We start from the raw sequence: 6528 nt of genomic DNA, 5'->3' as shown, positions 1-6528 counted from the left end.
TAATGTTCTAACTCAGATCGAAGTCAAGCCTCTTGCATAAAGTCCACCCTTCTTGCTCGCGTTCACCTATAAGAGTTGGGACTTGATGAACGAAGGAAGAAGCTGATTATGGTATAGGTATAGGCAGAAGCTTAAGAGAATGTTAGAGGCGAGGTCAGAATGTTTGGACCACCTTTTTCTTGTTAGCGAACGTTTTCTTCTATTTCATTTCTATTCGTAAGGACGACGGTGAGTGAGGAATACGTGGTTTATGGGGCGCCCTCTTCGATTAGTTGAAAAAAAAGGCTTAGGCACCGTCCTACCCAGTTCGGGAAGACCGACTGCCCTAGACAACTTTTGAACGAAATGAAATCAATCAGATCAAATATCCACAGCTTGACGTCTGAGTCCATCAATCAAAGAAGAAGAAGCTTGATCGGTCTTGTCCCAGGGGTTCTGGAATCAATAGAAAGAAGAAATAATCTAAGAAGGGATCGTAGTTAATTCAATTGAAAGAATCACGACGCGGGATCTTAGTTGAAGAAATTTGATTAGGTTCAGATTCGGGGATGGAGGATCCGAAGGAGGCTTAAGAAGTCAAAAGCTAGCCATCCGAGAAGGGAAATGAGTAGAGAAGTCAATCCACGAGATCCCGTTTTGCCACCTCAAAAAATGGAGTTGAAGGAAATCCGGACAGCGTCAATTCAGTTTGGTTTGACAGCTGCTTAACCAAAAGGGGGCGGTCTTGCGCTTCTATAGGATCTTGTGGGAGAGCTCTGATAGTGGAATTCATTTCTCTCGTCAGGTTATTAAATCCTTGGCGAAGAGTCAAACTCCTAAAAGGAAAGGGATACTAGCACATTAGTCGGAAGAGTCAAGCGAATTTATGTTCCGACAAAAGAAAGAAGGGAAGTGTTACGACAGTTGGAAGAAAAGGTTGATCCATAGCAAGCACCCGCACTAGGCCCGGTCACATCGATCTCTCATTCATCTTGGGATCAACAGACTAGGTCGTCGATGGTTAACAGAAGACTTCTCAGGCAGGATTGAGCAAGCAATTGGATATAAAGAAATCACACTATATCTCTATCTCTTCGTGGTACTCCCCCGAAAGAAAGGTCTCGGGTACGATTTTAGCCGCATCTATAGCACCCAGAATACGAATAGAGGAGTCCAGTTAAACAAACCAACCACTGGTGGCATTCCTTCTCTAAAGCACAAAGGAAGAGAAAGCCTTACTCCGACCGACCGACCCCCTGTACCGAACACTTTCATAGGCAAATTAGCCTCTACCTCTCTTTGTTTACGGCCTGCTTCAAGCATAACCATGGATTGATTAGAAAGCAACTATTTTATACAAACCGGTAGCTGATGAATCGATGTCCTCTTACAGTAACTACAGTAGCACCTCTCCTATCCTAACTCTTTGCTCTTGTAGTCGAGAAGGAAAGTCAGTACTTCAGTCTTTCAACAGGTAGATCTTGACTCCAGGGAAGGAGCGAAGCTGTGAAACCGACGGAGGAGGTGAAGGAGCGAAGCTGTGAGACCGAGTTTACGAGGCGAATAAGCGAAGCTGCGAGACCGACAGGGAAAGGAGTCCACTCATCGAAAGGTTTGATTTCTCCCTTAGTGCTTTTGAATATAGGAAATCTATAAATCTGGCTAACTTCAGGCGGGGAGCCCCTCAATATAGAGCAAGTAAGCCTAAGTAGGGACGAGCTTAGACTAAGAAAGTCGTTGGAGGTTGGCAAAAGAATCGATTCATCGGTATTCGGGCTTTATCGCTAAAGCGAATACCTTCATCTAAGAAGATAGACGTTATCATCCTTAATTAAATCAGTCATTCATAAGTACTGGAATAGCTGCTTATGAGAAGACTATAAGGAACGGAACCCAGTGAAAGCTACAAGGCGTTTACTCTCTATCTAAGTAAGGGTATCACCAATAGCAGGCAGGATCGACCCAAGGAGTACCCATCTTTGAATGAAGATCTTTTTCAGGTCTTCTCTGACTCTACCTACGATAGTTACTGAGCTGCTGCTATTCCTTTCTTCCCTTGATTGGACAAATCCAGGTAGTTGGGCCTCGTGGAGTGGGGAGAAGTTGTTCCGTGTGAGTACCTTATCTATATCTATTTTACCGGATCTGGAAATGAGTTGACAAAAAGAAGAGTGGATATCCGGCTGCCGGCAATCCTCAATTGATTCGGATTTACGAACACAGAAGAGAAGACATGAGGAATAATAAAAGCATCGAGCAAGCAAGCAAGAAAGCAAGAGCTGGGCCTAAGGTACAGTCATAAGTAGGGGGAATACACTGATAAGCGGGCTTGTGTCCGCCTTTCCATTCATTTCCTTCTCCACAATGAGATAGGGCGAAGTGCCTGTCTTTCTTGTCGATCTGCTAACTGGAAGTAGGTTCTTTAATTGGAACCCTGTGGCAGTTCTTCCCCTTTCTTTTGGAAGCTGCTCAATGGGCACGTTCACTTTACGGAAATGTCAGTGTCTCATCGCAAGGCTCATTTATAGTTGTCATACACATACATAGGGCTGGCTGACAGAGAGACAACTTTCTCTGATCAAGGGAGCACAAGGGTCCTGGTACTACCCCGGTGCGATGAATCCTGAATGCAAGGAGAATCACCTACAGGCCTAAACGACGAGCAAACATTCAAACGGGAGAGCAAGGGAGAGGTGCAGGACAGGAGTGAAAGAAGGTGAATGAGGTTACAGTGAAAGAAAAGAAAAGAGAACGAATGAATAGAATATGCTTTACCCAGTCCCGGAATAGTGAAAGAGTGAAAGAAGGATCAGATCAAGAGAAAGAATGAATAAGGATAGGTTGGTTGAGTCTCATTCATAAGTCGTGTTTACAGTTGAATGAAGAGAGAGTTGAGGAGAAGAGAAAGAGAAAGAAGGAATCTTTCGTCTTTCCTTACAGTTAAGTCGAATTGATTCTTCGATAGTCTTTCCTTCTACTTATTAATTACCTCGGCCCATTTGACCGGTATTTTATCCCGAAAAAGAGGGGAAAGATAGACTTTTATACCTCAAAATACGGGAAAGATAGACTTTGATCTTGTTTTTTTCGTGTTTACAGTTGAGTTACCGAGGGAAATAGGGGTAAAGATACACTTTTATACCCTAAAATACGGGAAAGATAGAATTTCTTTTCTTTCAGCCGAAGCTATTAAGGGAAAAAGGTCTTACGAACTTTTACAGTTATATTGGATAGAAAATAATTTATTGAAGCTCCCGCTATTAAGGGAAAACCGCTTTTAATGTTTTACCCCTATGGTGGATAGAATTTCTTTTCTTTCAGCCGAAGCTGTTAGGGAAAAAGGTCTTTTAATGTTTTACCCCTATGCTAGATAGAAAAGGTTTTCTCTTTCGTCTTTCCTTCCAGTTCACTCTCATTCATCGATAGTGTCGTCTCCCTTCATTCAAAGACTGTAATATCGGTTCCGGTTCAGGTTTTCTCTTTCGTCTTTCCTGACAGTGAACTCGACTGTAAACTAATGTTTCGGCTTTCCTTAATAATGAATTACCTTGACTCTCTTTTATCCCTCAAAATAGGGTAAAGATAGACTTTTTCATCCTCAAAATAAGGGAGAGATAGAATGAATTTCTTGTTGGTCGGTCCGTCAGAGTTCAATCAGGTTCAGGAGAAAGAATCTTGTCTGTCTTGCTTCAGTCTTTCAATTCTCTTTTCTTTACTATCCTATAAAGGTGATTGAGCTTAGCTTCTCTTTCTTTCTCGTCAGGTTACGGTTCAGGGCAAGGAGTGAAAGAAGGTTCATCAGTCATAGTCCAGGAGTTTACTGTAATAACAAACAAGAAAGGTAATCTCGGTTCAGTAGCTCAGGGAATATTGGTTCAGCGGAGTGAAGCTCGTAAACAACTCTTGAGTCTTGTTTACATTGAAGGGAAAGAAAAGCAAAGCAAAGATTCTTCACCGAGGTTACAGTTTAAGAAGGGAAAGAAAAGAGAAGAGACTGAGTGTTTGAGTTCAATCTGGTAGAGGAGGAGAAAGAATCAATCAATAGGTGAATGAGCTTTCCCTTGTAAAAGAGTGAAATGCCCTAAAAAATAGGGAAAGGAGTTCGTTCACTCTCATTCATCTTTCATTTGAGAATAGAATAGGAACAGGATCATGACTCTTTCAGCAACTTGACTCTCCCTTCTTTGTTTACGAGCCGAATGAGCGAAGCTAGCAGTGAGACGAGAAGACGAGAAAAGAGGATTTAATTGACTCAACAACTGTAAAGGACAGAAGATAAGATGCTTTGTTTACTGTTCTTCCATCAGGGACAGGTTCCTTCTTTCATTCATTTACTAGACTGTAAAGTGAAGGTCAGGTCATATCGGACAAAGAAGAAGAAATGAAATAAATAGTCCTCTTTAACCTTTCAATCACATCACAATCAGGTAATTAAGGTGAAGGAGCTTCTTTCTTCTAGCTTGACCTTGTTCTTCAAGAAGAATAGTACGGGAATAGCCGTTCAGGGTGTCGGTTTCGGCTTTCTCTTTGTCTTTATACCGACTGTATAGGTTCAGGGTAGAATGAATAAGGTAAATGAGTTCCAGTACTTCCAATATCTCCACCCTTTTTTAATGGAGAAATAAGCAACAAAAATAAATATTAACCACTATTTTTTTTTAAGAAAAAAAAAAAAAACTTATATATAAAAAAACAAGTTTATAACCAACAATCACTCCTCTAAACTTGTTTAACTATGTTGAGTCGACTTTCTTCAAGCCAATCTTCTCTCCTAACTCCAGGAACCGTTGTCTTGCTAACGGCTTTGTCAGAATATCCGCCAACTGTTCATCTGTGTTCACATATTCCAGTTCAATAGCATCAGTTTGTACACATTGGCGAATAAAGTGGAATCTGGTATCCATGTGCTTACTTCGATCATGGTAAATAGAATTTTTCGCCAACGCTATAGCTGACTTGTTGTCAACATTAAGCTTGGGTTTTACTGGAAGTTGACTGATGTTACTCAAAATCCTGCCCAACCATACTCCTTGACATGTTCCAGCAGTTGCGACTATATACTCAGCCTCGCATGATGACAAATCCACCACCTTTTGCTTCTGTGATACCCAGGTTATTGGATTTACTCCCAAATAGTACAACACTCCAGTTGTACTCTTCCTATCATCAATATCCCCAGCCATATCACTGTCACTAAATCCTACCAGCTCCACATTCGATAGCTTCTTATAAACACAGCCAAAACTTAGAGCACCTTTCACATACCTCAATATTTGTTTTACTGCTGTGAGATGTGAAGTTGTTGGTGCCTCCATGTATCTACTCATCACACCAACTAAGTAGGCTATGTTGGGCCGGGTATTAACCAGATAGCGTAAGCTTTCAATAACACTTCTGTAAAGTGTTTTGTCAACCGCAGGTTCTCCATTTCCATGTTTGCTCATCTTCATTCTTGGTTCCATGGGAATCGAACAAGGATTGCACTCCCCCATTCCTAGCTTCTCTAGGATTCTTCTTGCATATCCGGCCTGATATAAAGTGATTGATTCACTGCTTTGTCGTACCTCAATACCCAAGTAATAGCTCAAAAGTCAAAGATCGCTCATCTCAAATTTCTGGTGCATCTCTTCCTTGAACTGAACTATAACTTGTTTGTTTGAGCCGGCTATGATTAAGTCATCCACATATGTGCCGATTATCATTGCTTCAACTCCATTAATTTTCTTGTACATAGCATATTCCTGTGGACATCTAACAAAACCAAGTGACTGCAAACATTGATCAAGTTTAAAATTCCAGGCCCCCGGAGCCTATTTTAATTCATACAAGGCTTTACGCAGTTTTAACACCATGTTTAGATTTTCTTTATCAACGAACCCTTCTTGTTGAACAACATACACCTCCTCTTCTAACTCGCTATTAAGAAAAGTTGTCTTTACATCCATATGATGTACTTCCCAGTTCTTAATGGCTGCATAAGCAAAAATTAATCTCACTGTTTCTAACCTGGCCACTGGTGCGAATACTTCACTGTAATCTACACCAAACTGCTCTGCATATTCGTTTGCCACAAGTCTCGCCTTATGTTTCATGATTTCTCCATCTGGATTTTTCTTTAATTTGAAAATCCATTTGATGCCGATTGCTTTATGATTCTTTGGCAAGTCTGTGAGTTCCCACGTTCTGTTCTTTTCGATGAAGATAATTTCAGACATCATGGCATTCCTCCAGTTTTCATTCTTAGCAGCTTCCTCATATGAGGTTGGCTCCTCTATAGAAAGAAAACGAAGGTCCATTGCTTCCTCCTCTGCTTCGTTCAGTTCTCTATAAATATCTTCTAGAGACCTGAATTTTTTCGACGTTGATGAGCTTGACGATGATGCATTTGAGGTACTGTCTGGCGTTGATAAAATTGAGGACGAATTTTTCCTTTGTCTTTCGTTTGGATCAACTTCAATATTTTCAATATTCCTCTCCTCTGTTCTACTCCGTGTTTCTGAAATTTGAACAGTGAAAGTTCTTCTTTGTTCATCATCACCATTTGTGATT

The 6528-nt window shown here is 41.0% G+C and overlaps 1 pseudogene; it reads right to left on the bottom strand.

The window, feature by feature from the left end:
• Positions 1-4712: 4712 nt before the first annotated feature.
• LOC147789609 (secreted RxLR effector protein 161 pseudogene) lies at positions 4713-5471 on the bottom strand (annotated as a pseudogene).
• Positions 5472-6528: the final 1057 nt, after the last annotated feature.

The sequence above is a fragment of the Cucurbita pepo genome, chromosome 13 (assembly GCF_057944985.1).
Source record: "Cucurbita pepo subsp. pepo isolate OVF chromosome 13, ASM5794498v1, whole genome shotgun sequence".
NCBI lineage: Eukaryota > Viridiplantae > Streptophyta > Magnoliopsida > Cucurbitales > Cucurbitaceae > Cucurbita > Cucurbita pepo.
Note: the sequence above shows the minus strand (reverse complement) of the source record. Positions and strands in the feature narration are given on the sequence as shown.